Source organism: Balaenoptera acutorostrata, chromosome 12 (genome assembly GCF_949987535.1).
Source record: "Balaenoptera acutorostrata chromosome 12, mBalAcu1.1, whole genome shotgun sequence".
NCBI classification, from domain to species: domain Eukaryota; kingdom Metazoa; phylum Chordata; class Mammalia; order Artiodactyla; family Balaenopteridae; genus Balaenoptera; species Balaenoptera acutorostrata.
In genome coordinates, this window is record NC_080075.1 from 38631298 (window position 1) to 38652269 (window position 20972).

Consider the following 20972-nt stretch of genomic DNA (forward strand, 5'->3'; position numbering starts at 1 on the left):
GCTTGCTGCAACTAGAGGAAGCCCTCGCACAGAAACGAAGACTCAACACAGCCCAAAAAATAAATAAATAAATAAATAAATAATAAATCCATATGTCTAAAAAAAAAAAAATCAATATTTCTAAAAAAAAAAAAAAGAGTCTTTGACTAACATTGTTGAAATGTTATATTCATTGGGACAGCTGATTTTACTGATTTTTTTCTGAGATCTATAAAAAAAAACAAGCATTAGTTATGGTTTCTCCCTTCTCCAGGATTAGTCATGCAGTGAAGGATCAGAAGAGGTGTCACTCATTACACATGTCCTAATATGAGTCGCGTGGGTACATTGTTATTAACGACACTCTTAACCATCAGTGTTGATAACAGGACTGCTTCCTGCCAGGCCCTGTGGTAAGTGTTTCACTCACGGTGTCCCAGCCGTTTGGTTCTCTCAACAGCTTCTCCCCGTGGGAAGTAGGTACCTGTATTTCACCAGCAATTGTCACCTGTGTCATAATTTTATGCTTGCCTAAAAAAGAAAAAAGAAAGCCAATTAATCGACACAAGAGTTTCTTAGTACTTACAAGTTTTATTTTGTACTTACTGAAAGAGCTCTTTGAGATTTATTTTAAGATATTTGCCATACATCACTCCTGTGCATAGATCAAAAGCAAAATACAAGTGAAATAAATTGGTTATGGTATTTCCAAACTTCCTCACACTTGGGGTCCACTCTTCTCATCACGCTTTGACTCAGAGTCATGGTGGCCTGTGTTTTTCCCCACATTGTTGTCCTGGGTGCCAAGAGCTTGGTGACACAGCATCATTAAAAGGAGGCTCCACTACTGTCTCTGGGGTTTTCTCCCTGGCAACTGACAGCTGGTCAGCAAGTTTTGATGTCCAGTGACACCAAGGCACTGACAACAAGGCAGTTGATGGCAGTGACAACAAGGTCCCGACTTCAGCCTGCCTGACATACAGGTTAAGACACATCCTGGGCTTCCCTGGTGGCGCAGTGGTTAAGAACCCACCTGTTAATGCAGGGGACATGGGTTCGAGCCCTGGTCCAGGAAGACCCACATGCCGTGGAGCAACCAAGCCCGTGTGCCACAACTACTGAGCCTGCGCTCTAGAGCCCGCGAGCCACAACTACTGAAGCCCACGTGTCACAACTACTGAAGCCTGTGCGCCTAGAGCCCGTGCTCCGCAACAAGAGAAGCCACCGCAATGAGAAGCCCGCGCACCACAACGAAGAGTAGACCCCGCTCGCCGCAACTAGAGAAAGCCCGCGTGCAGCAGCGAAGACCCAACGCAGCCAAAAATTAAATAAATGAATAAATTTTTTTAAAAAGGCACATCTTGATTTCAGAGATGGTAAGATGTGAAAGGGGTGTTTCTTAGAGTCCTTGAAAGACAGCGACTCTACTTAAATGACTCCCATCTAATAAATGAGGTGTAGGAAGGTTTAGTAACTTGCCCGGGGTCACCCTAGCTAAGATGTGGCAGAACCAGGATTGGGACTCCCATCCACTTGGCTCTTGCTCAGCACCTGCTGCGGTGTCCTGGGTCACGAGCGTCTCCAGGCCAGTTCCCGAAGGAGGGAACAGGAGAAGCAGAACCACAGACCATCTCCTGCTGGCCTAACGCAGAGAGAGTCTATGTGGTTCGCCACAAAGAGCAAAGACAAAGGGTGGCTATTTTCATGGTTAAAGGATGGATGAACCACAATGAAATACCTCTACTCACTTAAGGAGGGCTGTAATAAAAACTAACAGACAATAACAAGTGCTGGTGAGGATGTGGGAAAATTGAAAACCTCATACATTGCTTTTGGGAATATAAAATAGTTGCTGCTGCTGTGAAGAATAGCCTGGCAGCTTCTCAAAAGGTTAAACAAAGATCTGCCATATGACCCAGCGATTCCACTACCTGAAAGAACTGAAAACATAGATTCACACAAAAACTTGTACAGGAATGTTCATAGCAGCATTATTAATTATGGTTAAAAAATGGAAACAACCCAAATGTTCATCAACAGATGAATGGATAAACCAGAGTGGTATATCCAGACAACAGAGTATGATTTAGCCACAAAAAGGAATGAAGTCCTGATACGTACTCTAACACAGATGAACACTGAAGATATTCTAAGTAAAAGAAGCCTGTCACAAAAGGCCACATACTGTATGATTCCCTTTACATGAAATGTCCAGAATAGGCAAATCTATAGAGGCAGAAAGCAGATTAGTGGTTTCCAGGGGCTGGATCGGGGGCTGTGTGGGTGGGAATGGGAACTGATCGCTCACAGGCACGGGTTTCTATTGGGGATGATAAAAATGTCCTGGAATTAGGTAGTGGTGATGGTTGTACAACGTTATGAATATACTAAAAACCACTCATTTATACACTTTAAAGTGGTAATTTTACGTTATGAGAATTATATCACAATAAAAATATCGTTTTAATAAAAGAACTGATTTACTTCTCCACCTACACTCCTGTGGGATAATAAAAATGTAACCGGTTGCCCATCAAATGGAAAACACTGATGTGGACAAGACCCCTCGGGCAGGGGCGGTACAGAGGCTGAGCTTTTAAAATTCACACTCTGTGTGATCTCCAAGGACCTTATGAAAGTGGTGTTTGTTTCTATTTCCTTACCTCCAGTTACTTGCCATATTTTGATACTGCTCTAAATTACAGGACCCAGAACTGGTCTTTAATTACAGAGTGCTTTAATAGGGCTTTGCTGGCAAATACCATAGAATTAAAGGAGCCACTAATGAAATACAGCATCGTTTTATCTGTGCTCCGGTGGCCGCTTTTAAAACGCAATTAGTGCCATGCAAGATATTTATTTAGGATTTTATCTCATTTATTCATTCCATCTCCAAAGGAGCGTTGTGCTTGCAGCTGTTTTTTACTCCTTCACACGACTATTTTCTCATTTTCAATCCACTCCTTTCTTCCCTCTTAGACTCCAGGGAGCCAGAATGTCAGCGGCCTAGGGGGCTGATTAAGGGAAGCCAACATCTTAAAGATTTTCACCCATTCCGCCCCCTGCTCTTCCCTGGCATGGAGGGAGGGGAATCAAGCTAAAACACTTGCTGGGTGCCCAAACGTCACCTCCAGGAAAGCAGCACATCTCCTGGGCGAGGCATGACAAGGTCTGTCCAGCCTGGTCCTGCCCCTCCACCTCACCTCCAGGCACACTTGCCATGCCAAACACTCGCCACTCTCAGAGGGGACTAGGCACTTCCTCGCCTCTCAGTTATGCCTCAAATGCCCACGATAGTGTCATATCCTCTGTAAAGCCCTCTTGACTCACCTTCCCCCCCTAATCACTCAACCTACCTTCCCACCCTAATCACTCAACCTGCCTTCCCACCCCAAACAGAATCCATTCCTTCTGGGTCCCAGAGTCCATATCCAGTAATTCCCATTTTGGTCCCCTGATAGGCTGTCAGCAGTGTGTGTGTCTTCCCCTCCATGGTGGGACCCTCGAGGGCAGAGGAACGATTTCATCTTTGTATGCCCCAGTGCCACAGGCCACTTCATGCTGCACACAGGAAATGCCCAACAAATATTTGCTCTATGAAATCATTTCAGGTCTTTCCTGTGCACAGGAGCCCTCAATCAATCAGTGTCTCTTAAACCTCTCGTCCTCCTGAAGACCCTGGGTTGATTTGGCTATGGCCTGCGGCTAGGCTGCTTCGGAACAAGCAGGGTTGACCAGTTGCACAAGTGCCCACAGCGTTAGGTGCAGTGGACATCACAGAGACCAGGAAAACATGGCCCTGCTTGCAAGGAGTTCATAATCCAGCCGTGGGAGACAAGTATCCATACTGAGAATGACAACGGGGGAAAGCTGGCTATTTAGAACTCACCTGCCTTGTAAGGCGAGCAGACTGTGCCCGATGGGGGCCCTTTGTTCTTCCGAGCTCCCTGAAGAAGCCAGATGTGCGAGTTTGAGGGAAGGAGCTGGGAGAGCTGAATTTTTTCCACCATGAAGAGAGAAAAACTGGAGCTCCCCAAGGAACCCATGAGGGAGGGGATCAAGTACAGAGGTGGGAGGAGGAAAAGGAAAGCAATGAGACAAAGTGGTAGAAGACTGCAGTGTGAGCCCACCTCACCAGGACTGTCTACGTGAGGGGCTGTAGAAACCAACGAAGAACTGAGCTTCACACCAGCCATGACTTGGCAGAACAACTAAACTGCTCTTAGAGGTGGGAGCCCTTGAGGCAGAAATGTCCATGAGAAATGAAAACCTCTTCCCTGCTTCCCCAAATTTGTAGAAATGGGGTGGGGGCTTTGGATAGCCATGGACGTTGGAATCCATGTGTCTGTGTGTGTTTGGTGTTTCGGGGAGATCAATGTGATTTCATATAGAAAACTTCTTTAAAATCTCCCAGATCTGCTCCCCTCTCTCCTCCTCCATAACCTCTCACCAGAACTAGTCCACTAGCACCTCCATAACTCCAACCACCCCAGCTCCCCACTAACCCATTTCCACCTTGCAGCTAGAGTTCAGGGCAATCCTGTGATGCAGATCTGATCATGTCACCCTCTTCTTGGACTCTCTCTGCTTATACCTTGTAATGACTTTCCACTCTTCTTGGGTAAATTTGGTCCTGAGGGTCAGAAAGCCCTACCAAATCAGGCTTAAAATACAAGGCAATTTCTTGGCTTCCTAACAGGTAACTGGAGTAGAGTAAGCTTCAGGCACTGCACAATCAGGACACTAGCACCATATTCTGCTATTCTCTTAGCTCTGCCTTCCTCCCTAGGTGTCAGCTTTATCCACAGCCCAGCTTCCTTTCAATCAGCATCAAGTGGAACACCCCCAGGGAAAAAAAAAAAAAAAGAACATCTTGCCCGGCCACAAAATAAAATTCCTTCCCTTCAGCCTGAGTGAGCCAACTGAGACCATGTGCTCATTCCCGACCAAAAAAATTCCTAGTGATATGCCTATCCACTGAATCCTTTCCTTCCCTGCTCCTGGTGGGAAATGGGTCCTTTTGTATAAAAACACATTGAAATGATGCTAAAAGATACAATTGGTATTAAACCTAGAAAGTTTTACTTTAATGATGCTCAACTATGAAAAAAACGAAAGAACTAACTATCAACCTTGAAGTTCTCCACTGTCCTTGATGAAGGATCTGAGACCAGAAGTCCCCAGGGCCTTGACCTCAAGGTAGTGAGCCGTAAGGGCAGAGGGCTAGAGCCTGGAGGAGGGAAGACAACAGGGGACCAGGGGCTGCTGGCCTCATAAGAGATGGATTTTGAATGGATGGGATGGAAGAGATAAGAAAATGTTGCTGTAGCATCTTCTGCACCCTGGGTGGGATCTCATTCGGCTTAGTTTTTTCTTTCTGAAAATGAACTTAGCCAACAAAAGAATTGAAATTAGGGACTCAAACAGCCGCCGAAGTTCAGAACAACATTATCCACGGTAGCCAAAAGGTAGAAACAAACCAAATTTCCACTGATGGATGAATGGATACACAAAATGTGTAGATACATACAATGGAATATTATTCAGCTTTTAAAAGGAATGGAATTCTGACACATGGATGAACCTTAAAGATATGCTAAGTAAAATAAGCCAGATACAAAAGAAAATACTGATTCCACTTATATAAGATTCCTAGAATAACCAAATTCATAGAGACAGAAAGTAGAATAGTGGTTGCTAGGGGCTGGGGGGATGGGTACAGAATGGGGAGTTATGTGTAGAGTTTCAGAATATGGGAAGACGAACAAATTCTGAAGATGGACGGTGGTGACAGTTACACAACAATGTGAATGCATTTAATGGTACTGAGTTGTGCAGTTAAAAATGGGTTAAAATGGCAAATTTTATGTTATGTATATTTTACCACAATAAAAAAAAGGGACTTAGTTCACCTGTCCAGGCGTTGGGGGCACAACAAAGGGGTGACAGGAGATTCTCAAAGAATGACTGTTGGTTGATTGGGCTATCTGGATAAAAGACACATTGTTAGTGATACGCTTTCCTTTTGGTTCCATGATGCTGATTATGATGACCAAGATGATGATGAGAGGCGGGCCTCCCACAGAGGAAGCCTTGAGGCAGCCCAGAGTGAGAACGGGCTTCTCCCACCCCTGCACAGACTAATCCCTAGCACACCCAGTCTCTCTGAATCAGGGCAGGCTCTTTTTGAGATGGGTGTGTTTCCCACTTCTGTTCTCTGCAGGGAAGAGGCTGCAGGGTGGCGGGAGGGAGGAGAGGTGGTAGGGGGAATTTCCTTCTGTCGGGCAGGAAAATAGCGCAAGGAAACAGAGCTATCCCTACTCTTTGAATGGAAAATGTGTCTTTCAGACCTCCTTTTAGAGAGTCCCCTCCTGCCGTCTTACCAGAGGGATGATGGAACAGCTGTCACCAGTTGGGTCTGACTCATTCGTTGATCATCTCTTCCCACCCCTCTCCCTAACCCCCTCCCTCCAAACCCACCCACCCCGAAAATGCCTGAGCACAGTTGACTATTTTAAGAACTGAATTCCCTGTCGGCATGGCAACTTCGGCTGTACCTCTTGTCACTGCTGCCTGGATGGAAGAAAAGCCACCTTTCACCAGGATTCCTGCAGCCAACAGAAGAGATGGTTCACAGATCACACATGGCCACAGGGTGGACATCTAGTTTCTGTCGCATATTCTTCTTTGTGTGTTTGCTTGTTTTATAGCCCTTTAAGAATGTAAAAAAACATTCTTAGCTGACTGGCCATACAAAAACAGGCCCTGGGCCAGAAATGGCCCAAGGACTGTAGTTTACCCAACCTTTGTTTAGGACAAGAGCAGCAGGTGTTCGCACTGCCTGGGTTTCTCATTGTGGAAGTTTTAAAGGTTGTGAAGGGTGAGGGGGCTGCTGGGGAAAAGATGGGAAGGCGTTGTGGAAGGACAGCATGATTAATTGATTTTTTAAAATTTCCCCCTACTATCTATACTTTATTATACTTTAAAGGTTTATTTATATTCTTCTTGTGCTTCAAAGCTAAAATGTTAGGCTATGCCATTTTCACCATAGCCCTAATAAGGATTAAGGCTTACAATCTATGATTTCCTTTTGTAGATAATGGTGTTTATTTCATAACCTCTTATCATTCTTCACAAAGACCAGATTTTCTTCAAAAATGTTGAAAGAACATTTTGAATGTTTCTTTTCTGTTTGAAAATTTTTTAGAAAAAAATTTTTTTTAATTTTAATTTAAAATGAATTATTACACAAATAAGAATACTAAAATAAACTCCCATGTACCTGAAGGGCGTTTCTGCATAAATTAAAGAAACAGTTTCTACTTTCTTAAAACATGGATTGAAAGGGGGAAATGATACCTTTGCAAATAGTATTTGTATGGAATCCAGTTCTAGGTCATATCTGAAAGTGACTATTGGGGGGAGGGGTGGGAGAAACATCTGTGGGAATGAAAAGGGGATCATTCTTTGATGGTTACCATGGAAACCACTAGGTTAAGATGGTTGAGTTTGCTTATGGGGCAGTGAGGTTCCTGCTAATGGACTCTGGGTCAGAACTGTAGGAGAGCCCTTAGGCTGGTCCCCAAGGATACCTTGCTGTCTCTGAAGCTCCCTCCCAACCCCCAATAGTGTATGAGGATACTCTCATTCTGAATTTCTAGGGTTTGATGAAAAGAAAGACACTGTAGTGTTTCGTTCCTCAATTTTAGAGCTTTGTTTTGTATTGAGTAAGCTAGGGTCAAAGTGTTCATCTGCATACCCACTTTGAGGTGTTCTGGGATTTTATGATAGACCACTCCTGTCCTGTTTGTAATAGGAGGGCCCCTATGTCCCTGGAAAAAAGCCCTAGAAGGACTGGTGGGGGTCTTGTGGTATTGATGCCCACCTCAGAATGCGGAAAGTACGACCATGAGCCCCGGAGGAGCAAGGAATCCAACCTAAGCCAATGAGATTCAGAGGGTCCAGACGCACTTCCCCCTTCCTGAAAGAACTTGACCCCAACGTAGAATATCCCTCAGTCACCAATATCCAGAGCTGCTTTAGACATCAGATAATTTGCTCTTAGGCATATCAATAAGAAGTGGAACTTTGGCATCGGACTCCTTGAACTCGGATCCGTTATTTCTACCGTGGCGTACTCTGTCACCTGATGGCATTGGCGGTGGGGAAGGAATCCACAAGATGCCTAGCATCCATAAAGGGCAGGCACAGAGGCAGAAGCGGGCTGGACTTAGTCACCAAGGGGTAAACGTGCGCAGAGTGACAAACAAGAGGCCGCGGAGGACCGACGTAGATCCTAAGCGATGGGGCCATAGCGCGGCGATCCCCAGACTTGAGGATCTCTAGGGCACTCCTGCTGCTCCAGAAGGAAAAGGCTGCGCAGACGAGGCACGGCCACCAGGGGGCGCGCGGGCCCCGGGATCTCGGGAATCTGGGGCAGCGGGAGGGAAAGAAACTGGAAGGCTGGCGCAATACCTGCTTTCTCCCCAGGATGTAACTGGCAAACAGCAATGACAGGTATCTCCTGGGCAGCTGCTTGCCCGTCCGTATCTCCCACAAAATCAGAAGTCCCTCGAGGGCAGTGACTGTGTTTTCGTTCCCTTGCTGCCCCGACGGCACATGAGTTCCCTTGTCCCCATCCTAGGTTTGCTGAGTGTTAAAGGAACACGTTCTCACCGTGGAAGGTGGGAAGGGGGCACCTGGAGGAGGGATGCTTTGAGGCAGCTGTTTGAGACATGTCAGATGGTCACCACGGTGAACTCCAACAGTTGGCGCGGAAGGCGAGCTTGTACACTTGAAACTTTGGGGGCGGAGCCTAGGGGATGGGCAAGAAATAAGACAGTGGTTCTCAAACTTCTTAATCTCAGGACCCCTATATACTCTTAACATGATTGAGGGCCTCAAAGAGTGTTCTATTTACCATATTAGAAATTAAACTGAAATTTTAAAAATATTTATTTACTTAAAATTACAATAATAAATCCACTACATTAACATATATATATATATATATTTAAACCTATATTTTCCAAAACAAAAAAAGTTAGTGAGAAGTGTGACTCCATTTTACATTCCTGCAATTTTTAAAAATGTTTAGCTTAATAAAAGACAGATGGAGTCTCTTATCTGCTTCTGGACTCACTCACTATTGGAGTGAGTTTTTGCAAAGCACATAGCTTCATACATTCACGAGAAAATGAGAGTGAAAAAGGCAAATAACATCTTATTATGAAAACAGTTTTCATCTTGCAGACTTCCTCCCCATTTTGATGTTAAATAGAATATAAATTATATACAGTGTAATTTTTGGATAAGAATTGAGAGGCTTTTTGTAAAAGGAAGTTTGCCTGAGGTGAAGGCTGAGGGCTGAAGGCCAGATTGCCTTCAAGTTCACCCACTGGAAAGATGTGGCCTCCGTGGCCAGTGGTAACAGAAAACAGAGCCTCAGCTGGCGTAGACACATGCGTGTTGTGTGAGTGTCAGAACCCTGTTATAGCTGACTTTTCACTGTCTGCTGTTCTGAATTGCAGAGGGCAGAATGGTGGCCGGACTCCCTCTCTTGAGGCCAAAAGCATATGAGAAAGTTGATTCTCCTTGGGGACGAGCTTGTTTTCCTAATTCAGATACCCTGCTAACTTTGAACCTATTTGGGGGGTTTTTATCAATTCAAAAATATTTCAAAACAATGGTCCCCCTCACCTCACACCTGTTAGAACTGCTATCATCAAAAAGACAAGAGATAACAAGTGTTGGAAAGGATGTGGGAAAAAGGGAACACTTGTGCACTATGGGTGGGAATGTATTGAATAAATTGATACAGCCACTATGGAAAACAGTACGGAGGTTCCTGAAAAAATTAACAATACAACTACCATATGATCCAGCAATCCCACTTCTGGGTATATATCTAAAGAAAGTGAAAACAGGATCCTGAAGAAATGCCTGCACTGCCGTGTTCATTGTAGCATTGTTCACAACAGCCAAGATATGGAAACAACCTATGTGTTTGTCAACAGACAAATGAATAAAGAAGATGTGGTATATATAAACACAATGGAATATTATGCAGCCACGAGAAGGAAGGAAATCCTACCATTTGCAGCAAGATGGATGGACCTTGAGGGCATTATGCTAAGTGAAATAAGTCAGACAGAGAAAGACAAATACTGGATGTTATCACTTCTATATGTGGAATCTAAAAAAGCCAAATGCGGGCTTCCCTGGTGGCGCAGTGGTTGAGAATCTGCCTGCTAATGCAGGGGACACGGGTTCGAGCCCTGGTCTGGGAAGATCCCACATGCCACGGAGCAGCTGGGCCCGTGAGCCACAACTACTGAGCCTGCGCGTCTGGAGCCTGTGCCCCGCAACGGGAGGGGCCGCGATAGTGAAAGGCCCGCGCACCGCGATGAAGAGCGGTCCCTGCACCGCGATGAAGAGTGGCCCCCACTTGCCGTAACTAGAGGAAGCCCTCGCACGAACCGAAGACCCAACACAGCCAAAAATAAAGAAATAAATAAATAAAGTAGCTATAAAAAAAAAAAAAAAAAAAATTCTCCCTTAAAAAAAAATAAAATAAAATAAAATAAAAATAAAAATAAAAAAGCCAAATGCATAGAAACAAAGAGTAGAATGGTGGTTACCAGGGGCTGGGGTGGGAGGGTTGGGGGAAGATGGGGAGATATCGATCAAAGGGGACAAACTTCCAGTTATAAGATGAATTAGTTCTGGGGAACCTAATATATAGCATGTTGATTATAGTTAATGATACCATATTGTATACTTGAAAGCTGCTAAGAGAGTAGATCTTAAATGTTCTCACCACAAAAAAGAAATACTGATTATGAGATGTGATGGAAGTATTAGCTAATGCTTTGATGGTTAATCATTTTGCAATATGTAAGTATCAAATCAACGTGTCGTACACCTTAAACTTCCACGATGTTATACGTCAATTATATCTCAGTAAAGCTGGCGGGGGGCAGTGCGGAACGTCACCACAATGGCCCCAACATCTCCATGCCCTAGGCCTGCCCTGGGGTCTGTGCAGAAGGCCCCAGTCTCAATGAAGAGGCAATGTGGGGAGACTTCCAGAGTCAAGTAACAGATCAGGAAAGCTTCTTCCCAGTTAATTCCCTCCCGGGACACCTAACCTGAGTGATGATCACAGTCATCCTAGGAATGGCACAGGGCCCACCTCACATCCAGCAGGGGCAGAGCCTGGCTCTTAGAGCTCCAGGTGCATTCTTGAACCCCCGGGTTTGGGAGCGCTGGCCTCCTCTATCCCCATCTACCTATTCTACAAAGGCCCTCGGTCCTTAGGCACTTGGGGTCGCTAGGGGTATATATTTAAAATTTGGAGTTCCCTGGCCCAACCCCTAGAGAGCCCAGTAGCTGGAGATTAGATAGACCTGGGATGGGCCCTAGAACAAGTTCTAAACAAGCAGCCCACTTCCTGCTGCTATAAGTGGCCCAGGACCACCCTGTGCAAGGGTTTTTGCAGCCTGTGTGTTACAGTCTGAGTGTCACAAAGAGACTTGAGGGCCCAACTCAGAATCAGCGCAACCTTCGCCTTACATCCCTTATCCTTTGAACAATCAGACCCCTTCCTGGGAACTGAAATTTAAAATCCAGGGTTTAAGAGTCTCATTTGATGAAGGTGACAGTCTTCCCCCACAATCCCAGAATGATGTGTTCCAAGGAGATCCTCGTCTTCTCAACTCCAACCGGGCTCCAAGCACTGCCCACTCACCTTCTCCACACTTTACTACCACCCTTCTACTACGGCATGAGTCGATGTGTTTGTGGATGCAAACACATCCATCTTTCAAAAGAGCCAGGTTAAAGGTGCAGCAGGCAGGAAAAAAGGGGGGTGGCAGATTTATGAACTCAGCTTTCTTCGTACCAGGAGCCCCACTCCCACCTTCTCCTCCAATTCGGTAGAGGATATTTCAGTTTTGTCATCACAAAAGGAGCAGCTGCTCCCTCTCTGCCCACCCCCCTGCCCGGGCCACTGGTTAGAACAGCCACCTGCTTGATTGACTCACTGATTTCCTAACAGGACTCCTGGACTCTGGCTCCCTCAGGATAGTCCATGGCCCGGGATCTACTCTGCAGCCAGCCTCATCCTCATTCTCTCCCTCATTCTCTGCCTTTGTCCCTGGCTTTCACATTTACTCTGCCTGGCACACATTAGTGAATATTAACTCATTTCATGAATCGCTTAAAGCATCAAGTTGCAGTGAGTAGCTTTTTTTTTTTTTTTCCGATTGTGTCTAGGCACACACAAACACACACTTAGGAATGGAATTGGGTTTATGGTGTCCTCTTTAACCTCTGGGCAGCCTAATTCATTTTCTGCTGTGGTCTGAACTCTGTGCGAACCTTCAGCGGAATCTGGGGCTCTTCACCATCAGCTTGGGAAGACTGGATCCTGGGGGAGACTTGATGGAAATGATGAATGTGCACAAATCAGGGCTAACTCCCAGTTCTGGACACCAAGGCAGGTCCCATGCCAATTACACCTGCGTCCCTGGGTGGGCCTGGGCTTCCCCAGTGATTGCAACTGCCACCCAACTCCCAGTTCTTGGGAACATCTTCCCTTCTGCCCTAGTGGCTTGGAAGTCATCCCCAAAAAAGATGGCTTCACCAAGGAAAAGAAAAACTATCAGAAGTCCTTGAAGTGAAATTCCCACAGGAGTTCAGGACACCCCAAAATATGTCACTTTGTTATTCTGATTATTTTGAGCTGAAGGCAGTTAAAAACCAGCAAAGGTGGGGAGAGGCTTTCTCCAAACTCCTCTTATCTGCCTAAGACAGATCCTCCAAAAGGAATTCAATTGTCATAAAATCTCCTCGCTGGGAGTTTCACCAATCAGGGAAGATTGTCACAGGAGAGGACACTAGGAGTCCACACAACACCCTGACAAACTTTGTCACAAACTATCGTATCTCCCATCTGTTCTTCAAAGGGCCCATTCATCTTGCCCGTAAATTGCCCCTTCCCTGTAAAGATGGTAAATAAGCTCTCAAATCTCATCACCTTTCTGGGTACTCACGTTTTTTCCTGTGATGTCCCCGTCCATGTAACGTTAGACATCAACAAATGTGTATACCTTTTCTCCTGTTAATCTGCCTGTTGTAAGTTTATTTCAGAGACCCAGCTATCGAACCTAGCGGGGTAGAGGAAAAGTCTTTCCTCTCCTACATCCTCATCCATTCCTTCTTTTTTTCATCAGATATTTATTGAGCACCTACCATGCTAAGTTGTCTGCTAGGTATTAGAGATACTAAGTTGAAAACGGAACATGGGTCAGGCCTCAGGAGGTAGAGTGGAGGGACCAGACACTACACCAGCAGCTGCAGGGAGAGCTCAGCCTGCTCCCCAGGATCCTGGCCCATCGCAGAGGGAGGGAGGACGCTAGGAGTGACTAAGGATATTTCTGGGAAACAGGACTCATCCATGGCAACTTCTCAGCACCTACGGGAGGGGCAATTTCAGGCACAACACGGTTCTGTGTCCTGGGAGCGCCAGCATCTTTTAAACACAGGCTCTTAACGTTATTCATATTATGCCTTCTATGCTCTGTAGGAGGCGGTGCTGTTACCTCCATTGTACAGATGAAGAAACTGAGACTCAGCGAGATGAATCAGCTTGTCTAAATCTCTCAGGAAGAAGAGCTGCAAGCAAACCTCCAGTCTGACTTCAGAGCCCTTTTGTAACAGCTCTAGAGAGACGGGCTTCACTGAATGAGCTGGTAAAAACGGACAGGGCCAATTCCCTGGCATCTCAGTGCGGCCCTGGAAACACGAGGTGTCGTCAGCAGAGCTGGCAGCTGGGGGTGCCGGTGTCAGCAGTGTTGGGAGAGGGCTTTGGGGCAGCTGTGGAAGGTGGCGCTGGTGGCCTCAGCAATCCTGGTGGGCGGGCAGCCAGCCGTCCCCTCGCGGCACGATAGCTGATATTTATTGAACATCTACGGTGTGCCAGACACTGCGTAAGTACTTAACGTGGATTAACTTTTTTAATATTTACAACAACTCCCACTTTTACGGATTAGGAAACCGAGGCCCCAAGAGGTAAGGTAACTTCCCCTGGTCAGCATCTGATAAACGAGAAGCCAAGGTCTGAACCCAGGCACGCTGACTGCTGGGCTGGTGCGCTTCGGCGCTGCGCTCCGAATGTCCCAGGGGCGCCTTAGGGATCTAATATCTTGACATGTTGACTTATCAGTAGCGTGCCCGAGGGAGAAGAGGGCCAGCGTGTGGATCGCAAAAATGGGTACAATACTTTGCAGCTCCTTCCACCAGGAGTTGAAGTCCGTTTCCCATCTCTTGAGTTTGGCCCGGCTTGGCGACTGGCTTTGACCAAGAGAATGAGACGGGAGCGAGGGTGGCCGGTTCCCAGCCCAGGCCTCAAGAAGCCTTGTGGCTCTGCCCTCCCCATCCTTGGAACCCCGCCACTACAGCAAGCAGCCTGGGGTTGGCTCTCCTGCCTTATGAGAGGGACGTGGCCCGGTCGCCCTTTCACCCTAGCTGACAGCCTGCTAACCACCAGATGGGTGGGTGAAGCGGTCCTAACCCATCCAACGACCTGCCGGCTCACCACGGACACACACACAGGCCCCGCAAAGCCAGGCCAGCTGGACGCTGCCCCGCTGACACCCACAGAGTCAGGAGCCAATAAATACACGTTTCTTGTTTTAAGCCACCGGGTGGCTTGTTGTGTAGCAATAAACACAGCAGAAAACACCTCAGAGAGAAGGCAGGTACGAAGTTGGAGGCATTCCCACCAGACAGTATGAGTAAGTGGAAACCCTTCAGGCAGGGAAAAGAGATTCAGAGGAAAACAGTGAGGGCCGGGGGGGAGCACCTGCGGGGTTCCTCAGAAACCCAGCACGCTCACCCCTTCCGGCTTCCACCAGGCGGAGGAGGAGCCATACTCTTCCGAAGAGCAACTCCAGAGAGAGAGGAACCTGAAGCAGGAGTACTCTTGCTCCTGTAGGGAGGGTGTCCGCAGTCAGCCCAACATGGCTGCCTCTTTCCAGACACGCTGGCGCTGCATGTCGAGCAGAGAGAGAACCCTAGACGGTCCTGTGGACCTGGGATCCTGGGTGCCATGGAAGAGCTCCAGCTGATCCACTGGAGGAGCCCCGATCCAGACAGTAAGCTGTGTGAGCCTAAACTGAAGCAGCAGCTGTTAAGAATGAGGAGAAGCGGGAAAAGGGGAGAAACGTTGAGGATGTACAAGGAACAAGAAAACTTGGGGCAAAGTGAAACAGGGGGAATGGTCAGTGGGAGTGGGGCAGCCTAACATAACATTGCTGTTCAGAGTACCAAAGGATGCCCCGGGAGATAACAATAGGGGGGAAAAAAGATTCGATGATACTTATTAAATGTCATCACCATATAAAATTTATATATGATGGTATAATCATGCCTTTTGGTGCGGACATTGGTGATTTTTGGACATAGTCTGCCACCGGCCCTTGTTTTAAGGATTACCCCTCCTTGAGGCATTTGAATTTTAAAGAGAATCAAAGCCTTCAGGTAAGGGATGACGCTGTAGTCACAGAATTTCAGGCAGCCATTGAGCGTGGAACAAGGGTTTTTCTTTTATGTTGGCCCCTTCCCGGGGCTCTTGGCCTGGGCACTAGCCCCGGAACCACAAAAAGCATTTCCCAGGACCTTGGCGTCGCAACACCTTAAACTCCCTTCCTCCCAAGTTTTCCCAGTGTTTCTCAGACTTGGGGAAGCGACTCTCCCCGCTCCGGAACCTGGGGGAAGGGGCGGCCGATCCCCCGCGCGGCCGCCAGAGGGCGCTGCTCCGTCGCCGGGAGCGCCGCGGCCGCCTGGGCGTGTGGCCTGGGGTGGGCATTTTTGTGTTGTTTAAATGCCAGCATTGATTGCTCACTCCTTTCCCAAACATGTTTCTAATTTACCCGGTATCTCGTCTACGTGAAAAACTCAAGAACAACAACAACCAAAGAATGCATACTTAACTTTAGTTACCGGCTGAGCAAAAGGGGTTTGACACCAAATGCAGTTTTGTTCCAGAAACCTCTGGGACTGGGGCAGAGCAGCCAGCAAGGGCTCTCCAGAGGCTACTCACCGGTTAGGACAGAGGCACGTGGAAACAAACACACCGAACCTCGACCCTGGATAGGCTCTTGCTAGCAACCAACAAGCCGGCAGCTTTCCGCTCCAGAGGACTGGTTCGTTTCCGGCCAAGTTCAGGAGCTGGTGCCCGAAGAGGGTGCCGCGCGGGACCGCGGAGAAGCCACCCGCGGCCCTGGGCAGGCGGCGGGCTCCGGCTTCCCGCCTGGCCCCTGGCTGCGTGCGGCGCCCTGGGGAGCAGAGGCGCTCGGATGCGGATGGGGGGGAGGGACGGGGGGCGATCCGGGCGCTCGGGGCAGCAGTACCCGCACCGGGTGAAGGCGGGGAGGCAGGGGCAGGAGGACGAGGAGGGGAGCAGAGGGAGAGTCCTGTCGGATGGGGGTGGCGGGGACGGCCCCTCGGGCTTGGGTGAAAGCCTGACCGCCACAAATAGAAGTCATCAGCGAAGAGACCTAAGGATGCGTTTGGCTGCGGGGAGGTCTCTAGGAGACAAAGCTCCTAATCCCGGGGTGGGGGCTGGGATGGGAACCCGGGGCGGGGTGGGGGGGTGGGGGTGGGGAGGAGTGTCTGATTGACAGCTGGGTTCTGTTTTTCGGACCAGAAAAAAAAAAAAAAATCCCCTGGCCCCTGGGGAGATTGCTCAGTCACTTTTCTCCTGCAGGAAGCTGCTTCTTGTTGGAGCCTCCTGGGATTGGCAGAGTTAAAATCCTTTAACCCAAGATGCCTTGGGCCTTTTGTTCCGCTCTGACAATGGAATTGGGTGGAGGGGCTGGGAAGGCAAGGAGCTAGGTCTGGGGTGTATCCGTGGGGTGGGCGTCTGGTGAAGCTGTGTTCAGTCACAGGGTGAAAAAAAGCGATTTGGTCGTGTGTGTCTGTGAGTGTGTGTGTGTGTGTGTGTGTGTGTGTGTGCGCGCTCCCACGCGCGCACGCGTTGGGGGAAGGTGTAAGGAAGCCCAAGGCGCGGGCACCAGCTCGTTAACACGTGTATATGAGTACCTGCTGTGCAGCTCAGCAAACCTTTAATTACCCGGGGAGAACTTCCAAAGCTGAGAACTCAATATTGGTCCCTAAAAGGTTGGATAATGGGCTTTTCTTGCATCGCAATCCAAAGGGACAGATCTCCGACTCCCCTGGGCTCCCAGATTCTTCTAGATGTTTTGTCTTCTAAAATTCTGTGCTCCCATGGGACAGCACTTAGTTAAGGACCCTCAGAAATGTAAACCCTTCTGTCATATTAATCATCTTAAAATCTTTGCTTTGAACCTATCATGTCCTTGAGTCATAATCGTCAGCAGCAGCCACTCCAATTCAAAGGACTTGGAGTGACAGCCTTCAAGCCCTCTCACCATGCAGAACTTTCTCCTCCCACTCCCCATGTGCATCCTCCCCTGTAGCCAGCCTGGCCCCTCAGGGTCCCTTGGTATATCTTGAATTCTCCAGCCTCCCTATCTCTGGCCCTGCAGTTGCCTTCCTGGCCATCTAGCTGGTCACCTTCTCCATTCAGTTCTGGCCTCAGTCGGTCAACATGCATTCACTGAGAGCCCCCTATGTGCAAGGCATATATCCCCTGGGAATATATCAGAGACTAAGACAAATGCCTGCCCTTAAAAGATTTTTTTGCCTTAATGGGAGGGAATAAAGCCGGACAATTTCACATGTTGATAAGTAGCGAATCAATGTGATAGAGTTGTGGTGGGGTGGGGTTAGTGGGTGCTGCTTTATTTGGTTAGGAAAGGCCTCTTTGAGACCTTCTGGGCAGGAAGAATGCTCCAAGCAGAAGGGATAGCAAGTGCAAAAGCCCTGAGGCAGGAATGCACTCCGTTAAATTCAGGAGACACCATGAAGGCCATTGTCCCTGGAGCAATGTGAACAAGGAGATTTCAAGGGCTCTTGAGACATAGGCAAGGACTAGACCATCATGTCCTCACGGGTCAAAATAAGGAGTGTGGGTTTTATTTTGGTTGCAGTGGGAAACCTTGGAGGATTTTATGCCGGGAGAGAAGAGATTCCACTTACCCTTTAGAAAGATCACTCTGGCTGCTTGGCAGAGCAAGGAGTAGGAGCAGAGGAGAGCAGTGAAGATGCGGTTGCAGGCGTCCTGGCAAGAGGAGGTAGAGGCAGGGCTGTGGCTATGGAGATGGTCCTATGACAGAAGAGAAGAGTCAAGGATGACACCTCCATTTTTAGGATTACTGGGTGGACAGGATGCCCGTGTTAGGGGGGAAGGGTAGATCAGCCGTTCCGTTTTGGCCATACCAAGACCAGTCAGACGTCAGGTGGATATGTGTAGACAGGTTTGAGTCTGGAGTTCAGGGGCATCTCTCCTTCACATTTAAACTTGAGATCTAGCATATACATGGTATTCAAAGCCATGGGCCGTGCGACAATTCCACTTAGGGAAAAAGTAAAGCTAGAAGAGAGAGCAATGAGACTGAAGCCACTCTAACATTTAGAGGTCTGGTAGAGGAAAAGTGAGCAGGCGGGGCTGAGACAAACAACCTGTGAAGTTGGAAGGAAACCAAAAGATGGTGATTCTAAGGAAACTAAGCAAAGGTAGTATTTCAGGAAGGAGGATGCATCAGTTAGCTATTGCTAGGTAAAAAACAACCATAAAAATCTCAACGGCATATAACAGTAAATATTTATTTTACTCACGCATCTGGGAGTCGGCTGGAGGTCAGCTGGGTGAGGCTGACCTTGGCTGGGTCTGAGTCTGCTCTAGATACATGTCCCTCATCATCCTTGCACGGGTAGGCCAGTTAGGGCAGGTTATCCCCTGGTGATAACATTGGCACAAAGAGGCAGGTGGAAATGCCTCCTAAGGCCTAGGCTTAGAACTGTACCATGTCACTCCTCCTACATTCCATTGGCCAAAATGGGTCACGTAGCCATGTCCAAAGTCAAGGAGCAAGAACATATACTCCACCTCTAGTGCAAAGAAGGACTGCAAAGTCACATAGGATAAGAACACAGGGAGGAGTGACAAGAATTAGGACCAATAATTCAATCTACCATGGAGTGGTCAAACATGTTCAATGCCATTGGGAGACCAGAAGAAATTGGGACTGTAAACTGGCCACTAATCTAGTCAAGATGTCGGTCACTGGCATCCTCATAAGAGCGATTACAAGGGAATGGTAAGGATAAAAGCCCAGCTGGAGTGGGTGGAGGTGAGAGGAAGGTGAGGTAGGGAAGTGTGAGTATATAGACAACTCTCCCAGGACCATCTGCCCTGCAGAGGGGCAGAAAAATGGTGCAGTAGGAAACGGGCTAAGGCTAATATGTTTTTAGATTGAGGGATATTAAGTCCTGTTTGACTTCAGTGGGAAGGATAGAGTAAAGAGCCAGAAATTGATGGTGCCTGAAAAGAAGGGAATACTTGCGTTGGTGAAAGGGGAAGGGGCCCAGGGCACAGATGGAGGGATTGGCCACAGATGGGTGGAGGGAACACAGAGCTGCAGGCATTCTGGTGGCTTTGGTGGGAGGAAGAGCAGGCAGTCGGTCTGTTTATACCTATTTTCTCTGTGAAGGATAGTCCGAGGCCAGGCTGAGAGTGAAAGAGGAAGGGGCGTTGAAAATATGAGGAAGAGGAAAAAGTGTGAAATTGTTGCATGGTGGAGAGAGAAAAGGACTTTTCTAAGAAACAGTAGTGGGATTGTCCAGCAGTTCAAATGCCCATTGGAAATTTATGGTCATAAATCTGATGTGAGTCCATCCACAGTAACTGGGTAATTTTCTTTTTCTTTTTTTCTTTTTATAAATTTATTTATTTATTTATGGCTGTGTTGGGTCTTCATGGCTGTGCACAGGCCCTCTCCAGCTGCGGCAAGCAGGCTTCTCACTGAGGTGGCCTCTCCTGTTGCGGAGCACGGGCTCCAGACACGTGGGCTTCACTAGTTGTGGCACGCAGGCTCCAGTAGTTGTGTTTCGCAGATTCCAGAACTCAGGCTCAGCAGTCGTGGCCCATGGGCCCAGCTGCTCTGCAGCATGTGGGATCCTCCCGTGCCAGGGCTCGAACCTGTATCCCCTGCATTGGCAGGCGGATTCTCAACCACTGCGCCACCAGGGAAGCCCTAGCTGGGTAATTTTCGGTGTTCATCTAGTCGGTTGCAGGTGTGAAGTAACCAGTTTGATTTAACCACAGCTGGGTTTTCACCAGGTGAATACGATGGAGAGAGACTGGTGTAAGGAGTTAAGAGCGTTTGCAAGGGAGATTTCCCATGCCAGATCATGGACTCTCAGCTGGCTGATACGTGAAGACCTGAGGGGAGACAAATAGTGAAAAAACAGTAGAGCGATGGCCTGGAGGTCTCAGGTGGGAGAGCCAGTACACTGGAAGGACCAGAGTGAGTGAGCTGGTGGGCTGGCAGGTAGTGGGATCTTTGAATCTGAGATTTTAGACATGGTGTAGATATTCATGGTTCCCAGGTCTAGGGTATGACCAGGAGACGAGGGGTGGGACAGGAGATGTATCGCTAGGGCTAAGGTAGTCAAGCGACTTAGGGGCTAGGGTGTTGGGCGAGTCATCAGCATTGATGCTGAGGTCACCAAGAATGATGACAGCGGAGGAGAAAGAGCCCAGTGCTGAAATCATCAAGGGACAGAGGAAGTAACCAGAAGGATAATAAGGTGACCCTAATGAGAAGTGGTGGGTAGCAAGCTCTGCTGCCATGTATTCCATAGGAGCTGGGTTTTTGAAGGAAGAATAAGAGCCAGACTGGAAGCTTCAGTGGTGAGCGAGGAGACATCTCCAGGCCCTGAAGCACGGCCTGAGGAGCGAAGAGCCTCTGCTGGAGAGGGCTGTGGAGCAGCAGGGTCGTCAGGGGTCAGACGGGCTTCAGGAGGAAGGAAGTGAGGGTCCCAGCCTTGGCGGAGATGGCGAG

At 48.0% G+C, this 20972-nt stretch overlaps 1 long non-coding RNA gene across 1 annotated transcript; it reads right to left on the reverse strand.

Moving 5' to 3' along the window:
- Positions 1-234: 234 nt before the first annotated feature.
- Positions 235-16552, reverse strand: LOC130709423 (uncharacterized). Its single transcript, XR_009009977.1, has 4 exons — positions 16085-16552; positions 8656-8794; positions 6537-6691; positions 235-510 (listed from the first exon to the last, which is right to left on the reverse strand). It is a non-coding gene; the product is annotated as an uncharacterized LOC130709423 (long non-coding RNA).
- Between the last annotated feature and the right edge of the window lie 4420 nt (positions 16553-20972).